The sequence below is a fragment of the Ursus americanus genome, chromosome 27, assembly GCF_024610735.1.
Source record: "Ursus americanus isolate L20-20 chromosome 27, mUrsAme1.1.p, whole genome shotgun sequence".
NCBI lineage: Eukaryota > Metazoa > Chordata > Mammalia > Carnivora > Ursidae > Ursus > Ursus americanus.
Window position 1 is genome coordinate 33,060,322 of NC_142153.1, and position 20,177 is coordinate 33,080,498.

The 20,177-nt window shown below is 38.4% G+C and overlaps 1 long non-coding RNA gene across 1 annotated transcript in view; it reads left to right on the plus strand.

Annotated features, from left to right (window-relative positions):
• Positions 1–20,177, plus strand: part of LOC123802603 (uncharacterized) — a 263,437-nt gene that overhangs the window by 163,873 nt on the left and 79,387 nt on the right. The window contains exon 6 of the long non-coding RNA XR_006782583.2: positions 18,940–19,033. This is a non-coding gene — a long non-coding RNA (uncharacterized LOC123802603). The remainder of the gene's footprint in view (positions 1–18,939; positions 19,034–20,177) is intronic.

Sequence of the window (20,177 nt, forward strand, 5' to 3'; positions counted from 1 at the left end):
TTCCCTTGTTATCCCTCTCTTACAGACTAACAAAGACTAAGAACTTTGTTATAATGGCACAGCAAACAGCCTGAGTTTCACATTTGAATCAGTTCTTCTTTCCCCACAAATCCCGTGAGGGCAAAACAGAGGCGGATCTAGGTGGAAGCTGTAGATACAGTAGATTTGTATCACAGTTGAGATTAAGAAACCGCAATCCTTTATAATGGATCCAAGCAAATAGGCCCAACATTTGCCCTGGAGGGAGATGTTATCTTTATTATACTAATTTGCAAACAAACCAGCCCTCTGCTTCAGAGAAAAAGACTATCTCTATCCTCTAAGGCTGTTTGCTATATAAATATCACTGAAAAGATAATCTCGAACAAAAGCTGCAGTTATCACTTTAAAAAAATACAAAGACATATACTTCAGCCAATAGTACAAATAAAATGGAATCCTCAACAAAAAAATTATTCTAAAATAAGGTTTAAAAGGAAGAAAAAGGAACAAAGAAAAGACAGTATAAATACAAAGCGAATATCAATATGGTAGACCTAAATGGAACCATGTCAATGGTTCCATTGTCTAAGCAGAATTACGGGTATCTAAATACACCAATTTAAAAAGGTATTTAAAAAACACAGCTATATGTTGTCTGCAAGGAATCCATATTGATAAGAAAATACAGACAAAATAAGTGAAAGAGCTATAGCATGCAAAACTAAGCATAAGAAAGTTTGAGTGGGGGCGCCTGGGTGGCACAGCGGTTAGGCGTCTGCCTTCGGCTCAGGGTGTGATCCCGGCGTTGTGGGATCGAGCCCCACATCAGGCTCCTCCTCTGGGAGCCTGCTTCTTCCTCTCCCACTCCCCCTGCTTGTGTTCCCTCTCTTGCTGGCTGTCTCTATCTCTGTCAAATAAATAAATAAAATCTGAAAGAAAGAAAGAAAGAAAGAAAGAAAGAAAGAAAGAAAGAAAGAAAGAAAGAAAGAAAGAAAGAAAGAAAGAAAGAAAGAAAGTAAGTTTGAGTGGCTAAATGAAAATCAGACAAAGTGATGTCAGAAAACTTTATAATCCTAAAGGGTCTAATTCATTAAGAAGATGCAACAATCCCAATTGTGTAGGCATTCAGTATCAGAGCTTCAATACACATGAAGCACAAGCTGAAAAAACCTGAAAATGATCCTGGATGTAGAAATCCTAAGAAGTCTAGCTTCTTAGGCTAGTAGAACTAACTAACTAACTAACTAAATAAATAAATAAATAATAAATAAATAAAGTTTAGCCAGTTCATACGATATAAAGTTATTACAAAACTCAATTGCATTCTAACACACTAGCACTTGCTGTAAAACTAGTGATATAGGCAATGTGATACTTTTGTGTGGATAGAAATATAGATTAATGGAACAGACTGAAACTCCGTATGTAGCAAGTTGATTTTTGACAAAGATACTAAGGTACTTTGATGGGGAAGTTCTTTTTAAAAATAGGGGTAGGGGCGCCTGGGTGGCTCAGTTGGTTAAGCATCTGCCTTCAACTCGGGTCATGATCTCAGGGTCCTGGGATGGAGTCCTGCATCGGACTCCTTGCTAAGTGGAGAGTCTGCTTCTCCCTCTGTCCCTCACTCCGTTCTCGTGCTCTCTCTCAAATAAATACATAAAATCTTAACATAAATAAATAAAATAAAACAGGGGTAGAACAACTAGGTCTCCAGTTGGGAAAAAGGATGAACCTCAACAATTATCTCAGACTTTATGCAAAAATTAACATGAAATTCATCATAGATGTTAATATTAAGGCCAAATCTTTAAGACTTGAGTCGTATGAAAAAGCATAGAGGTAATCTTCAGAGTCTACTTTTCTTAGAAGGGACGCAAAAGGGAAAAAATGATAAATTGGACTTTGTAAATTAGAATTTTCTGTTCCTCAAATACAGTATTGACAAAATAAAGAAGGTTTCTGCCACATGCAGGAAGATTAGGCAGGCTAGGAAGTCCCGAGGTCCGCAGTCACCAAGTTGAAGACCCAGGAGAGCCAATCCGAGTCAATCTGGAGGCCTGAGAATCAAGGGTTCCAGTCTTCAAGCCAGTGGCTCAAGGACCAAGAAGAGCTGATGTTTCAGTTTGGTCTGAAGGCAGGAAAAGACAGGTGTCCCAGCTGAGCGGGCAGGCAGGTGTGCCCCTGTCACTTGTGTCACTTGTGGGAGGACCAGCCTGTTCCCCATCCAGCCCTTCAACCAACTGGGTGACACCCATCCACAGCAGGGAGGGCCATCTGCTTTACTCAGTTTACCAATTCACACATTAATCTCATCCAAAAACATCCTCACAGACACTCCAGAATAATGTGTGACCAGATATCCAGGCACCCTGTGGCCAGTCAAGTTGAATCATAAAAGAAACTATAGCAAGTGTCATTGTTGAAGGGAATGCACAACCGCATTGGAAAAAAGTTGGGCAATTCCTTGTCAAGTTCAAGTATACTTACCTTACAACCTAGCATTCACACTCCTGCGCCTTCACCCAAGAGATGAAGATACAGGACCGCTCGAAAACTTGTATGTAAGTGATCTTGAGCCACGTTATTCAAATCTTTATGATTTCAAATGATTTGTGTGGTCAAAATATATGACCAAACCACATAAATGCTTGCACATAAATGGGGCTTATTTACAATAATAGAAAACTGGAAACAATCCAAATGTCTATCAGCAAGCAAAAGGCTAAAGTGTTGTGTTCTGTTTATACAATGGAATACTTCTGAGCAGTAAACAGGAGTGAATTGCGGATTCACACAGCCACACAAACGAGTATCAGAAATATTACAGAATGAAAAAGAGCCAGTTACTAAAGAATGCATGCTATAGAATTCCCATTTAAATGAATCTCTAGAAAGATAAATGTATAGTGACAGGAAACAGTAAAGATTGCCTTTGCTTGGGGCTGAAATGAAAAAATTATTTGGAAAAAACTGAGAAGACATGTTTGGAATAATGTAGAGAGCCTACATCTTGATTTTTGCCGTGGTTCCCAGGTGTATAAATTTGTCAAAACACACCAAAATTTACCCTAGGTGAAATTTGGTACATTTTATTGTATGTAAATTATATCTCAGTAGAGTTGATTTAGAAGAAATAGAGTACACAAAAATGTCAGGATTTAAGACTGATAAAATAGTAAATTGTTTTGAATGTAAACAAGACCCAGAGGCCCGGAATGATGGGTAGCAACAAAGAAAAAGGACTATGATTTATTGAGTACCTACTAGGTATAAGGCATCATGCTAAGCACTAGAATGTGTTATTTTATTTTGTGTTTTTAAATTAACCCACAGCATATTTCTATTAATCCACTTTGAGGTGAAGAAACTAACACCTAGAGAGTTTACGTTCCTAGACAACATGCATGTTCTCACACCCAGTTAAGTGGTAACGCCAGGGCCCAACTCCAGCCATGTGGGACTCTAAATGACTCTTATGTGTTTCTACAATCTTCATTATATTTCCTAAGGAACAGGAATAGAACCATCAAGAAAAAAAAATCTTAGAAGGATATTATATTTAGAAATAACAGTGTACAATTGAGAAACTAAGATTACATTCCACATATTTTTGGTATTGCTTAAGGATTGCTAAGAGTTTGGAATCCTTTGCTAAACATTTGCTCTCTGTCTCAGCTGACACAAACAGATGAGACATACACAACACAAGAAGTGTTGTAGTACAAACTCCAGACCTCAGAGTTCCAAGAGGAAAGTGATTTACCACAGAGCCCACGGAAGTTGCCGGTGGTTGAGCAGCCTGCATGGAACGGGCTAGCTTCGATGCCACAATGCCCCTAGGGTTTCAGGGCAATGATTTAAACCACAGTGGGCCTGAAGTTCAAGTTGGCCTGCTCCAGTAGCTCAACCCCAATTGATTCAGTGGTGGCTGTGTGGGGTCATGAACTGAACTAAACCCAAAGGCCTGAATTCCTTTGTTAACCCTGAAACCGCCCCAACTTCCTGAAATTCCTTCCAATCAGTGAATTATCTAGAACCAAGTCTGACCTTCAGAGTTGTTTGGAACAGACCTGAATCTAAAATTAAGCACAACCTTGCTATTTTTTCCTCTAAGTTCTAATAGAATGTGCCTGCACAGTGTTTTGTTACTATTCAGAAGACTCAAAATATATATACCTCTTGTTCTCCCCATTCCACTCCTGTACTCTAAATAACTCCAAAATTAATTATCTCACGGAGGAGATAACGTTAGAATATTGTGTGTCATAAATGTAGGTATCATTAATTTGGTTTTAACAAAAAGAATTTAGACCTCTTTTACTGGACAACTACTTATTAATTAACAATAGTAAACCATGAGGTCTTTTTGGATTTTTTTTTTTAATATTTCTATGAGGAAAAATCATTGCCCCTTCAGAAAAACTCTGGTTAAGATCCCAGTGAAAAAAAACACCGATTTTTAAAACAGATTCATATTCAGATCCAAAACTGGCTCTGAAGAAAATTCTTCTCTCAGATCGTTGAACGTTCAAGTGCCCCATGGCTCAGACCACAGTCCTTTCTGTTTATACTCACCCCGGGGTGTTATCATCTCCTCTCCTGCCTTCCAGGGCTGTTTGTAGGTGGGCACCTCCCACATTTGTCATTCTCTGTGTAGCCCCACTGAATTGTATATCCAACTACTCATTTAACCTCTCCACCAGTTTCTGCAAATAAACATGATCTCACCAACTCCACCCAAACATACTCATCTGTACTCTTCACCCCTGACTTGATTGTAGCTCTGTCTTCCCAGTCACTCAGCCCCCAAACCTCAGAGTTGTCTTTAATTCCTTGCTTTCTTCCAAACCCCCAACCAATGCATCAGCAAAAAACCTTTTATGTTTACCTTCAAAATATATCCAGAGTCCAGCTGTTTCCATCACCTCCCCTGCTATCTCCTCATTCAAACGACCATATTCTCTTGCCTGAATTCTTCAGAAGCGCTTGCTGGGGTTTTCGTACCCTTACCCAAGGCCCTGCTACAGTATGTTCTGCACAGAGCAGCCCTCTCAATCCATTTAAAGCAAAAGTAAGATCCTGTCACTCTTCTGCTAAAACCGTTTGAAAGCTCACCCAACCCAGTCACAGGAAAAGCCAAAGTGATGACAGTGGTCAAAAGGCCTACATTATCTGCTTGGTCTTTTTTGTCTGTCTTACCATACCTTCTGTGCCTGCCCCCCAGACCACTCTGCTTCCTCCTTTGCTGTTTCTCAGATACTCCATTCGAGTTCCCACTTTTGGGCTTGCTCTAGCTATTTCTCTTGGCTAAAAAATTCTTTCTCTATAAATCAAAATAGCTAAAACCTTCACTTGCTCCAAGTCTGTCCCCAAAGCTGTTAAGCTTGACCTATTCAATAAGGCCTGAACTGATCATTTACTAAAATTGTATATCATATTCCCCTGGCACATCTCATTTCCATTATCCTGCTCCAATTTCTTTCTCTTCACCACACATCTCCTTCTAAAACACTATGTAATGTTTTGGTATTTGTTGCTTATTAGTGGTTTCCCACCCTAGAGGGTAAGCTTCACCAGAGCAGGAAATTTTGTATCATTCTGTCTCTGCTGTATTCAGTGAGCTGAAGACAGTGCTTTACACAAGATACATAGCATATTGAATAAGTGAACAAAGAAAATATGAGTTATAGAATTTCCCCTCATTCATTCGACAGATAATATTGAGTGCCAACTATGTGCCAATCCCTGCACTAGCCATTAAGACCCACTAGAAAGCAAAAGATCCATGTTCCCATGGATCCCACTCACAGCCTATCGAGAAGACAGTCACTTTAGAAATTTTCATACAAACAAGTGCCTAAGTGAACACTAGGAAAAGTGCTATGAGGAGAAATGACAATGTACCATAAAATAGTATAATAGAACTAGCTTACATTGGACGTTCAGGGAAGACCTCATTAAAGAAGGAATGTATCTGATGAAAATAGTAAGGCTAAATTCCTATATAGGAAGTCTTAATAGAAATTGAGATGTTAAAGAACATAAAAAAATATATAGATGGAAGTCTCCAAAATTGAGAAAGGTTGAAAAGTGGTCAGGGCAGTTGGAACATAACTAATAGACAGGAGAGCAGCATTAGATGTGGCTGAAGAAGCCAGCATGGACTAGACCGCACCAGGCTTTGTTGGCTGTGGAGGATTTTGATCTATCCAAGGTGCAAAGAGAAGACTTTGAAGAGAACTAAGCAGAGTTAACAACATCATGCTATTTGCACTATTGTGCTACCTGTTCTGTGTCTTGGAATGATTTAGAAAAAAACAGACTTAGGGGTGCCTGGGTGGCTCAGTTTGTTAAGCATCTGCCTATGGCTCAGGTCATGATCCCAGGGTCCTGGAATAGAGTCCTGCATCAGGCTCCTTGTTCAGCAGGGAGTCTGCTTCTCCCTCTGCCTGCCACTCCCCCTGCTTGTGCTCTCCCCCTCTCCCTCTCATTCTCTCTCTCTCTCTCTCTCTCTCTGTCTCTCAAATAAATAAATAAAATCTTTTTTAAAAAAAATTGAAAAGGACAGAGTTAGAAGCAGGAAATCCAGGCAGAATGCAATGATATTAGTTCTAGTGAGAGATGACAGTGTGACATATAAATGTGACCAGGGTGGTGACTATGGAGAAGAAAATAATAAGATGGATATAAAGAATATTTAAATTAGAACCGTCATGGGTTTGATGTAGAAACAGATATGCCTGCCTGGTTTCTATCATAAGCAAATGGATGGATGCAGGTCGATACAAATGTTAGGGTGAGAAACAGATAGTAATATAATGAATCACTGACTACTCTTATAGGGAGATTAGGATTAAGAAGGAGATGATAGAAAGAAAATTAAGTCCATTGTTTGACTTTAACTAGGTTCACTTTTGTGATCATCCCATATTTTATACATTTTTTTCCCAAATTGTCCCAGAAGGCTCTGAAAGAGTGCCTGAGTCCCAGGGTTTTGCATGGAATGAACAGTGGGCTAGATACTTCAGGCACAGAGACTTATCAGATGGTGTGTGATATGCATAATTCTGAATATCATCTCTTTTGGTCCTTACATCAGTGAGTGTATAGAGTCAGTCTTCCTCAGGTCTCATCTTCAAGGCCCCGGCTCAGAAAAATCTCAGTCTGCTTCTCTCTCCTTCATTTTGACAGTTAGTTGTGATTTTCCTTGAGTCTGGATAGACCATGTGGCACCAGGTGAGGAACAAGGATTTGGCCTATAGCAAAGCTTGGGAAGGAATGTAGATATCCTGAGCCCTGAGTCAGTGTAGATGACTATCAATATGGCAAGCCTGGGCACAGGACAAGGGTAAGTATTCTAGAGGCCCAGACTTGGCAGGGGACACAGTCAGAAACAAAGTATGCAGCTGTGAAAAGTGTCCACACAACAGAAAAGGCACAGGCAGAAGTGATGCCCAAGAGTTCAGATAAAGGTTGCCACCTCATCGTTTTGGAAAAACACATTGAGAAGAGCATGCAGTTTGGGAAGCTAAGATTGTAAAGAGGTCTGTATGATGAAGCAATCAGAATATCATTGCAGAGCAAGCTCATCCCTAGTGTTCAGTGCCCTTCTTGGACTGCTGGGTGAAACCAGCAGATGTGCACCAGATGAAGCAGATCCAAGCCTGGGGCGGTGAAGAGTACAGACTGTTCATTATCATATCGAATGATTCCTTTGGTGAGCCTTCCCTTGCATCCACTCCTAGGTTGAGCAGTTTCCTGTTGCCGTGCTCCATTGTTAAGCTTGACAACCCATAGACTGGTAGTCTTATCACAGTCTTTTAGAGTTTTAAGACTCAACTAGATGGATAGGTAACATCTTCCTTGCTCTTTTCTTACTTATAATCATAAATGTTATGTAAAAAAATGAAGACTGTGTACAAGGCCTTAAAGAGTCATTAGTGAGAAATTGATACAAATGTGAAAATCCTCCTATAGAGAAAAAAATAGAAAGACTATAGATTTCCGTTTCAAATTCTAAATATCTATTTCTCATTGACTTTGCAGGCCATCAAATCACAATGTCTAAGGCTCAGCAGAACCATTTAGGAAAGTATGGTGTCTCATCTAAGCTGGGATGTATTTAAAACACTGCATTATCACTATGCTAAATAAGATAAGATCTTTTTTTTTTTCATAGCTCAAGCTAGAAGTAGTCAAATTCTTCTACAAATTCCAAAGAACATTGCGTAATACCAGATACCATGAGCATGCTTCAACGCCAAGAGTGAATGATGACTGGAATTTAGGTCCCTGCCAGTTTTACACATCTTGAAACGATATAGTTCCTAGCATCATAGAGATTAGCTGTCACACTCTTTAAGTGGCAATTTGGTACAAAAAGACAATGGTTTTCCCATATACTCTCATTCCATCTCCAGTATCTTGCTCTTGTGTGTGGTGGGCATATTTACAACGCATCAGACAGTTCTTCCAAGGTAGCAACACACATGTTTTAATATAATAGTATTTATGGTTTTGTTTAATTACTTGCAGGTGTTTTGTGCTAGGGGTACAAAATAATACTAAAATTAGGCAAAAGCAGGGGCCCCTGGGTGGCTCAGTTGGTTAAGCGTCTGAATCTTGATCTCAGCTCAGGTCTTGATCTCAGGGTCATGAGTTCAAGCCCTGTGTTGGTGGGTGTGGAGCCTACTTAAAAAAAATAATAATAAGCAAAAACAAATTTAAGGCAAAGGAAAATAAGTTAAAAGATTAAGATAAAACTAGGAATGAGGGAAGCACAAAATGTAATACCCTGGAGTCCAATACTCTTGGCTTTAGCTTTTCTGGAAGCCAATGAGAATATGAGAGCATATTCAGTTGCATTACTTTTAAATATCTCCTTAGTGTTTATAAGATAAAAAAATATTTATAAGATATCTATTAAGTGTTTATAAGATAAAAACGATAGTAACTGGGTCAGGCCTACCCAACTATTCCCAGTACTGTGTCAGGAGGGACAACTTTCCCTTAGGTCCTCATAGATAGGGTACTGCTTAATGTAATAAACAATATTCTTAACAATATCCCCACAAGGATCACCTTCACAAGAAGCCTATGAACTAGACTCTTTCCCCCGGGGCCCATTCCAATCTCTTTTCCATTCCTCAGGCAAAGCCATCTTTTAAAGCTAAAATCTGCTGAAGTTGCCCTGGTGCTTAAATTCCTTAAATGGTTTTCCATTGCTTTTGGAATAAAGATCAAAGTCCATAAGGTTATAATCAAGATCCTTCGTATTCTAGCCCTGATATCTCTCTAAATTGCACCTCAATTGAGTCAATTAAAGTATGTTCCTTCTTTATGGGTCTTCTGAGACCCAGGTATCTCTGTTCCAAGACAGTTATCTCACTTTGTAACTCTACATAATTCATTCCTGTGACTTCTTTTTTTCCTTTCAAGATTTTATTTAAATTCAAGTTAGTTAACATATAGTGTCGTATTGGGTTCAAGGGTAGAATTTAGTGATTCATCACTTGCATATCACACCCAGTGCTCATCACAAGTACCCTCCTTAATGCCCATCATCCAGTTACCCCATCCCCCCACCCACCTCCCCTCCAGCAACCCTCAGTCTGTTTCCTAGAGTGAAAAGTCTCTTATGGTTTGCTTCCCTCTCTGTGATTTCTTGATTAATGTCTGTCTCTACACTGTAAGCTCCAGGAGACTGGGTTCCTTGTTTGGTTTTATAATTATTTTCCCTGTGCCAACCATATTTCTGGCTCAATAAAAATTTGAATGAATCATTGGGATGGGTGGATGGATGGATGGATGGATGGATGGATGAATAAACAAATGAAAGGGGTATGTTTTTTATCCTTCAGAACCGAAGAATAATATCAAATCAAAGCACGGTTTGAGGAGGGTGGTTGGGTCCAACTGAACTCATTCACGCACATGACTCTGATACTGGAACTTAAGGATAGATTTTATTTTTTTTTTTTGCTAGAAAAACTGATTTATTGTTATAGATATTGACATGACATAAGTGATTTATTGTAAGGATTAGAACTTAAAGCTATTTTAGGAGCTAATAGAAAAATCTATGCAGGGCTGCGAATAGTATGAGACCCACATCTATAGATCAGAGTAGCTGGCGGTCAGGAAGAAAAGCGAGACATTAGTGGGCAAGAGCTAGGGCAAATTAGTCCATAGAATTTAAATTAAAATAACATAAACTGTCTGGCTGGGAGCTGAGATACAGTCAATTATTTGCTAATTGATTTTTTTAAGGATAGATTTTAAAACCAATAGCAAAGGATGAAACTCATATCTGTCCATCAATCCTCAGTGTTTTGATCACAACCAAAATTTTAATAGGTGTTGAGCAACTGTAAACTTAGAATATAATTTCTAACATATTTTAAATGTATTAACATAAAACATTACAATGTTTTAACATGTGTTAAATATTAAATGTTAGGTTCTGACAATCTCCTAACATGGGTGATTATCTATGACTCTCAATTGAGTCATTGAAAAATATCACTATGTCAAGACACTTTGATTTAAATGTCCCATCTGTAATATGGGGCTGGGGCAAGATTTCCTGAGAAGGATTCTATTAGGTTGTGTTTCCAAAGTGGGGCTCATTATTTCAGAGGATAACATGTAAAGGGAAATAATAACTAGTAATTATATAAATGACAGAAGTCCCCTTCCAGCTACATAGGTGCAATTTCCTTCAAAAGTAGGATTTTATCAAGTGAATAATCTCAACTTATGTTAACAGAAATACGTATTATAGTGACCTAAGGGCAAATTTAACCTGAAAAAATTTATTGTTCCATGTTTGGTTTCAACCTCAGAGTGGCTTTTCCTGGAAATCTTATCAATTTTTCTCAATCGTTTATGAATTATTACTCTTATAAGAAAAAAAAAAGCCGACATTTGTAACACTTGCCACTCTTGATGGCTTGAGAAAAGTCCAATAACAGTTGAACTCATTACCAGTTAACTTAAAAAAAGTCAAGGGAAGGTTCAAAAAAAAAAAAAAAAAAGGAAGAAGGTACTTCATGCATTGCACAGAGTAGGGATTCAATGAAAGAATTCTGGGTTTAGCCTGATTTGTGTGGTTTGCACATTTATGTTGTGAAGATGTCTTAGCAGTTGAAGTTTATTAGATTTATGGAAATGTTAATACCTTCCACAGCCTAGACTGCTTCCTGAGGCAGGACTACATAAACTGACATTGGAGGAAGAAATTGATCTAGAAACTGTCCTGGGTTATTGAGGTTTCTGCATGATCTTGCAAAACAAGGGGGAAATTTACTTTATATAACCATAAACTTTCTGACCCATGGTGAAGTATAGAGAAGGCATAAAAATAAAAGAAGAAAATAGGGGGGAATCAGAAAATGACCGGGATGAAGTAACTTTTGCCAACAATTACGAAAGGAGACACACACACTTCCAGTGTTCTTTCTGCCGTTTTGTTTACAAACAGCAGAACCATTTTAAGAAACATTGATTTGTCTCTGTTGTCTTCCTGCGTCCTCTCTGTACTTTCTGCATCCTGTCTCTGTCAATACTCCTGAGAACTGGGATCCTGCTCCCTTGGACAAATGGATGGTGTGTAGGCAAGGAAGTTCCTCGATGACCAGAGTCCTCCTGCTCTATGACTCTGCCATCTGTGCGTCAAAAACTGCACAGTTTGGGACTTTTCCCTACCTGCAAGTGCACAATCTAGCCTGTTAGTGTTTCACAGATGCCAGCAGAAGACACGAGACTTCTGGGTCAGTGACCAAAGACTTGATGACTCAAGGCAGAAGCATCCAGAGAGCTTCATGTTGGTTTGTGTTGGTTCTCATGCCAGCCTCATTCCACAAAGACATTGCAAAGACCTCATCGTGAAGCCTGCATACTCATGGGCTATGTTCTCAGAGAGGAAAACTGAGTTTTCTAGTAAGAGTAGGCAGGCCGGTTCTGCGTCTAAGGGGAAACATCTCCTCATCCCTCAAAGCTCCTCACTACAAATACAATCATGAGGGATGGCCCTGGTTGACAGGAGTCAGGACTTTGCATTTCTTGCAGGTCCAATGAGTACATTCAGGGACACTCACAGCCAATGGCAGGTTGCTTCTCCCAACGCTGTGGCAAAGACCCAGTCCTGCCACTCATATGGCTCAGCTAATCTTCAGATCACGCCTCAGGCCCTAAATCCATCCTGTCTGGGTGTAAACCCCAGTTTTACCAGTTAGTAACTTCAAATAAGTTATTTAACCACTTTGTGCCTTAGTTTCTCCATCAGTGATTAGGCCAATCATAAAGCCACTTGATAGGATTAAATGAATTAACACACATATTGCACTTAGAACAGTCCCTGATACATGGTAAGTACTATTTCTGTTTCAGTATGTGTTTTGCTTCTACCTTTCAGTTACCCTTTGGATAATTTCAGTTTCTCATTCAAATTCCTCAAACAGGATTTCATGAGAAAATTAAGCCCTCACGCCCCAACATCATAAACAATGACTTAACTTCTCTCCTATGTATCTACAATGCTAGCTATCTACCCTCCTTGGAAGAATTAAGAAAATGGTGACTTGAATTAGTTTCAGTGTTCTATACTTCATACCAGTTTTGGGCGGCTCAGTCAGTTGAGCAGCCGACTCTTTGTTTCTGCTTGGGTCATGATCTCAGAGTCCTGGGATGGAGCCCTGTATCAGGCTCTGTGCTCAGCAGGGAGGCTGCTTAAGGTTCTCTCTCTCCTTCTCCCTCTGCCCCTCTCCCTGCTCATGCTCTTTCCCTCTCTTTTTCTCTCTAAAAAATGAAGTATTTTAAGAAAAAATTGAATTATCTTTGCCCCTAATGGACAGACCTCACTCTAGGCCATGACATATATCACTGGCCAGCCCTCAGGGGCCACACCTTCTTTAGTCAGTGGCTGTCCCCTGATCAGGAAACAGTCCAGTGCTGTTTGCCTCCACAGCCTGTCCCATTCATCACTGCGTGGCTAGGCCTACCACCAAGTCTGACACCAGTCAATACAGCAAACTGATTTATTTAATCCGTCGATGAAGGGTAGAGCAAGGCCCATCCCTGACAGCTTATCCCCCCTTCCCTAACCTATCTTTTTCTTGGATTTGACTCAGTATGAATGACTTTAAAGGGCAGCTCTTTTATCTCTTTTGCTTAGTTCTGTAAAAAGTAAACTAGAAGACTAGGTATATTATCTGGAGACAAATATATTCCCCAAGATAATTTCTTTAGAATACGCTTAGCTAACCTTTGCAATATGGCTGACTGAAGATAGTTTATACATATCTGTGAGATTATGGAAAATATGTTCCAGGCACATGCTTACTGATGATAAAGACTAGAAAATCTAGGAACACAGAGTGTTGACAGATCCTAGATGGTTTCCTTCCAATATTATATATCTCCCATAGACTTTCAGGAAATCCTGGATCACATTCAGCTCAGATTTGGATGTTCTGACATGAGACCCATACACTTTAAATATCAGGCTGTCAGAAGGCAGAATTCCATTCCATTGTACAGGTTTTGGCACTTGACAAATTATTGGTCCTGGGAGCTATCCCACTTCCATCTGAGGTTGGCCACAGGCTGTCTGAAAATAACTTAAAATATTTCCTCAAAAAATATATTTTTAAGGTATTTGAACACTGATAAATTCCAGTTGAGACCCCAGAATTCTGACTATATTGATATCATCTTGAAAAATTTTAGGACATTTTATTCTATGTCAACAATAATTATTACAGATAATATACCTAAATTTCTAGGCAAATCAACACAAAAAAATTCTTAGAGAGCATTTCTAAGCTAGGTTCTGAGCTGGTGGGCATATGGGAAGTTCAGATATATTTGACCTGCCTTCAAAGAGCTTAACTCAGAAGGCTTCTCCCCATTCCCACCCATATCTGTTCCCTACAACAATTTGGCTAGAATTTCTACCCTTTCCGAAAGAAGGTTTGCTTTGAGTATGAATCAAATTCTAAAGAGAAGACAAACTCACTCAGCAAACTAACCAATCACACGTTTCAAAATAACCAAGTAAGTCATTCCTTAAAATTATTTTGGAACTTTACTGGGTTCCTACCTATTTTCATTGCAAACCCAAACTATGTTTCTTCATTACATTTCTGAAATTAGTTATGGTATTCTATGATCTTTTCTGCAGGTTAGTTTTATTTCTCCAAGCCCCTATGTAGTCCAAATCTGTTTTGGCTTTCTTTTCATCTTTCAAATTCTTATATATTGCAAACTAAAACTGCACTGCTGTAAAACTGAACTTTACTTTCTCCTACCCAGGAAAGCCTCCTGACCAAAAAACATTGTTCTATAATGGTATGCTTATATATAAAATTTCCCCAACTACTAGATCCATTAAATAAAATTTTACTTTGTTTTTCATTTTCATGACCCAAGGAAATGAAATGCATTCCCCAAAGCTCTCATGATCTCACATTAAAGGAAAGGAAACTGGACTAATTAACTCTTGTCCACACAAGGCTTCTTCAAACAAACAAACGAACAAACAGTGTGAACTTCTAAATGTAGAAATCCCACTGCAGGGTCCGCTATGGATGTGGTAAATGGAAACATTTGTCCGAGGCCCAACTGCCACCATTCCTGCTGCCATTACCATGGCCACTGGCAGGGGAGAAGTCAGGAAGAAGGTCAATAACCTTACAGTATTTGTTGCTAGTTTCCAAGAAGCTCTTTTTTTCTTTTTCTTCCGAACAGATTTTTATTTAAAAAAATTTTTTTAAGTGCAGTTGACACACAATGTCAAATTAGTTTCAGGTGTATGACATTGTTATTTGATAGCTCTATACATTATGCTGTGCTCGCCATAAGCATAGCTCCCACCTGTCACCACACAGCACTGTTACAATGTCATTGACTGTATTGCATATGCTCTGCCTTTTATTTCCGTGACTTATTTATTCCATAACCAAACCTGCCACTCCCCTTCCCCCATTTTGCCCATCACTTCACTCCACTCCCTTCTGACAACCATCAGTTTGTTCTATTTATAGGCCCAATTCTGCTTTTTGTTTGTTTATTCATTTGTTTTTGTAGGTCCCACATAGGAGTGAAATCATATGATATCTGTCTTTCTCAGTCTGACTTATTTCATTTAGCATAATACCCTCTGGGTCCATCCATGTTGCTGCGAATGGCACAAACTCATCTTTTTTTCATGGTGCAGAATATTCTACCATGTATTTGGGGGTGTGTGGTCTGTATGTGTCGTATGTATATATTTATACCACATCTTCCTTATCCATTCATCAATCAGTGGATACTTTGGTTGCTTCCATATCTTGACTAATGTAAATGAAGCTGCAATAAACATAGGGGTGCAGGGATCTTTTTGAATTAGTGTTTTTATTTTCCTTGGATAAGTACCCAGCCCAGAAGCTCACTTTTGTGCACACCTCCACTACCAACTATGAAAACGTGGAGAAGGCGATCTGCATTGAAATCCCTCATCTGCCCTTCTATAGTGTTATAAAAAATTGAGCAAGCCTAAAATTTAGAGATTATTCCATCATGATTCACATAAGGAAATTTAAACTAACAAAGGTTGTAAATTGTCCAAGATTAAAACTAGCAATGACTTGTATGGATTAAAATGCATTTATTACATTAATACAAAATGGTATGATGTACATTCACCAGTTTGTTTTCCTGATTTTAAATATCGTTAACTTCAAAGTACATTTCCTTTCTAATATATATGTATGTTATACCTCCTAGAATTTACTAATCGAGTTAGATTGTCTGACATAAATTCCTTCTTTTTTTCTTTCCTTCCTCCTTCCCTCCCTCCCTTCCTTCCTTTCTTCTCTCCTTCCTTCCATCCCCTCTTCCTTCCTTCCCTCCTTGTTTCCATCTTTCCTTCCACCTACAAACAACAAGCTGTGAAAATGTCCCAAGCATTGCATTTATAACTAGAAATTTGTCAAAAATAAAAAAACAGATAAGAAATAATTTTTGCCCTCAAAAAAGAACAGGCAGATATCCAAAGTGCTAAGGTTTTCTGCCATAAAAGGTATAGTTGCAATTAATATTCTCTCACACAGAAATTTTATAGGTTCTTTGGTTCAAAAGGAAATTACACATCAAGTTAGGTACTTTCCTTTTGCTATATATAGCAGTTAGTTTTTACTGCAAAAAAATTAATGTGAAAGTAGAAAAGTAATGGAAAACACTTTTTATAGCTGACTTTGCAGAACATTACATCATAATTTGATTAATGCACCTAGTTAACATTTAACTGTCTTAAGAGAAATATTTTTTCTTGTTTACAGCCCAAATTTCTTCCTTCCCCCAAGCTTAATTTAATGCAAAAACTCCCACTGATATAATTGTTAATGCTTGAGAATTTTTGTTTCTGTTCACAAAGCATGAGATACATTTTTATGTGCTGTGTACTATATATGTTGAAGCAGCAATAACATTTCTCATAGCCTTGCAAAAATAAAATTAAACCAGTGTGGGGACTTCGACAGCAAAAATCCTAGATTTAATTAATAACAAAGAACTACTCTTCCAAAGATTAAGTGAAGATTTTATTTAAGTCCAACTCAGCAAAGAAAATTGGGCTCTTAATTGTTATTTGGTATCTGTCATATAGGCTCCTAACGACTTCGTTTTATTATCTGGTAGCAAAATTTTACTGAAAGTAATTTTCTGATTGACTTGCATTCTATGGCATATGAATTATTAAGAAATAAAAGTTAATTAATCAGACTTTATTGTAACCGGCACTGTGCCCATTGCAATCTCTAGCAGCAACATCTATGTAACAAGATGTTTCCCACAAACTGTTCCAAACAGCCCAGGTTTCATACGCACGGCAAGTGCACTACTTCCCAGAGATAAATATTCCTTTTTGTAATGAAAACAAAGGTTTAGTAGGTTTGAAAGTTTTTGACAACCTCAAATTTATGAATTGTAATAACCAATGAAAGATTCATTTTTTTGTGAAGGAGTTGTATTGCAGACTTTATCTTCCTGACAAAGAATATTACCAACTCATTCAAAAATTCATATCTACAATTAACTCACATTAACTAATGTTTACTGAGCACCTACTCTATACAAGGTTTTTTTCCATCTTTAGAATTCCTAACACGTGTTCCTTTGGGAGGAGCATTTGAAACTACTCAGGAGAGCATTCTTACCTTTAAATAATAATGTTATGGTTAGATGAAACAAAGAAATAAAATATTGAAATGTAAAAAATAATAAGAAACATGAAGACTAGCGTTGTTTGTTGTTTTGTTTTAAAGGACATTAGTTTGACTTTTTATATTTGAAAATTCTATATTCTCTCTTGTATGGACCAACATCACATACGTGGGTTTTAGTTAAAATATAAAAGATGAAAAAGGACCAAGGTAGCTAAAGTTGCTTTTCCACCGAAAAGTGGATTCTCACAAATAAGTAAATAGCCTTTATTAACCTAGGTATCTTCACTGAGATATCTAACATGTTGTGGGCTTCATTTTACCTCTTCAAAGAGAGAGCAGCACTCAAGAAAAAATAGCTTATATACTCAAGATATAAACAATAACTAAATATTAATTTCAGAATACACACACGCACACACACACAGGGGCAGCTGGGTGGCTCAGTCAGTTAAGAGTCTCACTCGTGATTTCAGCTCAGGTCATGATTTCAAGGGTCCTGGGAGCAAGCCCTGTGCTTGAGATTCTCTCTCTCCCTCTCCCTCTGCCCCTGCTTGCATGTGCACATGCTGACTCAAATAAATAAAGCAGTCTTTTTAAAAAACTCATTAAAAAAGTATACACACATGTCAGTTTCATATTTTTGTTTAGGGGAATAAGGAGTATCATTTTCGTATACATTTTGTTTACCTTTGTATACTTTGTACCGTTTTTACCATGATCTGCGTACTGCTCTGGGTGCCTTACATATCTTATGTTGCCTTTTCTTCACAAATACAGTATACAATTAATAATTGTCCTCACTTAGGCAGAAAAACAATGTATGCTATCTAAGATATATGTGTTTAGAAATAAAGAGACCTGATGTTCGCAAATGGTTCAGAAGTGTGTGTGTTTGTATGAGTGTCTGTATGTATGTATTGATCGTGGGTATACAGGTGTTTGTTATAATAGTGTTTCAATTTTTCAATACTCTGACATTTTTCTTGGTGAAGATTTGGAGAGAGAAATGACAGATGTGAACATTACCTAAATCCTATTCCCTTTCCTTCCCACCAGCAGTATATAAAAGTTCACATTTGTCAATACAATGGGTTTTAAGAGGTATTTCATTGTTGCTGTGATTGCAGAGTGTATTTGAGCATATGTTTATGTTTTTCGGAGGTTTGGGAAAATAAATTAGAATAGTCACTTATTGAGGACAATCTGTAAATATATATTAAAACTTTACATTTTCATACCCTGTAACTAAGCAGTTCTCCCTCCCAGTATTTACCCTATGAAAGAAATTAATTCATGTGCACACAGAGGTATGAGCCCTGGACGCTCATTGGAGTATTCTTTGTAATAGAGAAAAATTGGAACCAACATCATTGTCCATTACTAACCCCATGGCAAAAGCAGAACACCCGTATTGTGAATTCAGATGTACAAGCACGTCCCATAATTGTGGTCAAGACTGAAAGCTGAAGACAAAATGTACTACATACTCCACATTTTAAAGAACATCTAAGCGGGAGTCAGCCATCTCCCGTGAGGAGTTCTGTCAGAAACAACCCTTAGTGCCTCTTTGACTGTGGCCATCCTCTCCCTCCTATTCTATGGATATCCCTAGTTGATATATATATATATATATATATATATATATATATATATATATATATATATATATATACACGATGTTTAAACAAATGTAGGTAAGTTGCCCTATCAGGAGAACAGCATTTTGATCAATAGTTTTGCTTCCTCACAGTGATTAGAAGAGAGAGATTTCACAAGCTCTCCCCAGTCCCCGAGTGGCACAGAAGATGGGTGTGCATGCATTCTCCCTGCAGTGACCGTGGACGGTATGTTGGGATTAACAGCTTTGCCAGGACGCCCACAGCATGGGAGGGGGAGAGGCAATCCCAGAAGCTGGCTTGTGAATGCCAGCAGCAGGGTAAGTCAAGATGGTGAGCGCAAACCCACCAGTACCTAGAGAAGCCACTGCAGAGTGAAACCTCTCATGAGAAGGAAGCTCAGCATCACGTCCGTGTACAGGAAAAATAAAGCAGGGCAACCAACCAACAAGAGAAGAACAATGTCAGTCAGTTGGGTCAAGAGGTGTTGGCTCTTTTCCCTGTTCCTTGTCCCTCCTCAGAAACACAAGAGAAGCTAGCACACAGGACAAGAGGGAAAAAATGGAGCAAGTGCAGACCATCATGTTTCCAACTTTAAGATCTTAGGGCAACTTTTACACTGGGATTGGTGGACTCTCCTGGCTGTCTCTTTGAATTTTGTATTTGGCAATGGTTTTAGGCCAATATGCTCCACTGGGTTCATGTCAGATGGTACACAGTCTGCTCGGTTCACATGACACATATCACCCTGAGAGACCCAGGCCCAGGATCTCGATCTTACCTCCCCATCTGTGTCTTCAAAGTCAGGAAAGGAAGACACATTTTAGATGGGAATACAAAGTATACTTGCCTACCATATTTAATTTCACATGTATTTTACTTTTCTGATGTTTATGTCACAATTTTGTTTCTAAAAAAAAATGGCTTGCCTGAATAAAAACCTCTGACCTGGGAGCCAGAAATTCTGGCTTTGAATTCTAGTCATATAGCTTTGAGGAAAAGTTATTTAAGCTTCTTAGCCTCATAATCTGTATCTTTAAATATTAAGATTTGTCTAGATCAGTTATTCTTCAATTTTCTGAAGCATAAACTGCTATGAAAATCATTTGAACCTTTGTCAATACGGCCTCAGAAAACCGTGGACCTGCTCACGAGAAGGATATTCAGATACAAAACGGATAAAATTTTGTATATTTGAGCAGGCTGTGGACTCAGGCTGATCCCAGTAAAAAGCTCTTAGATGATCTGCTAGATTTTTCTCATCTTGACATGGTAAAATTTTCTCATCAGGACATGGTAAAATTTTTGTCAATAGTAAAAAGTTAAGTTTTCCAGGCCATGTAGTCCATTGCAAGACTCAGCTTTGCCATTG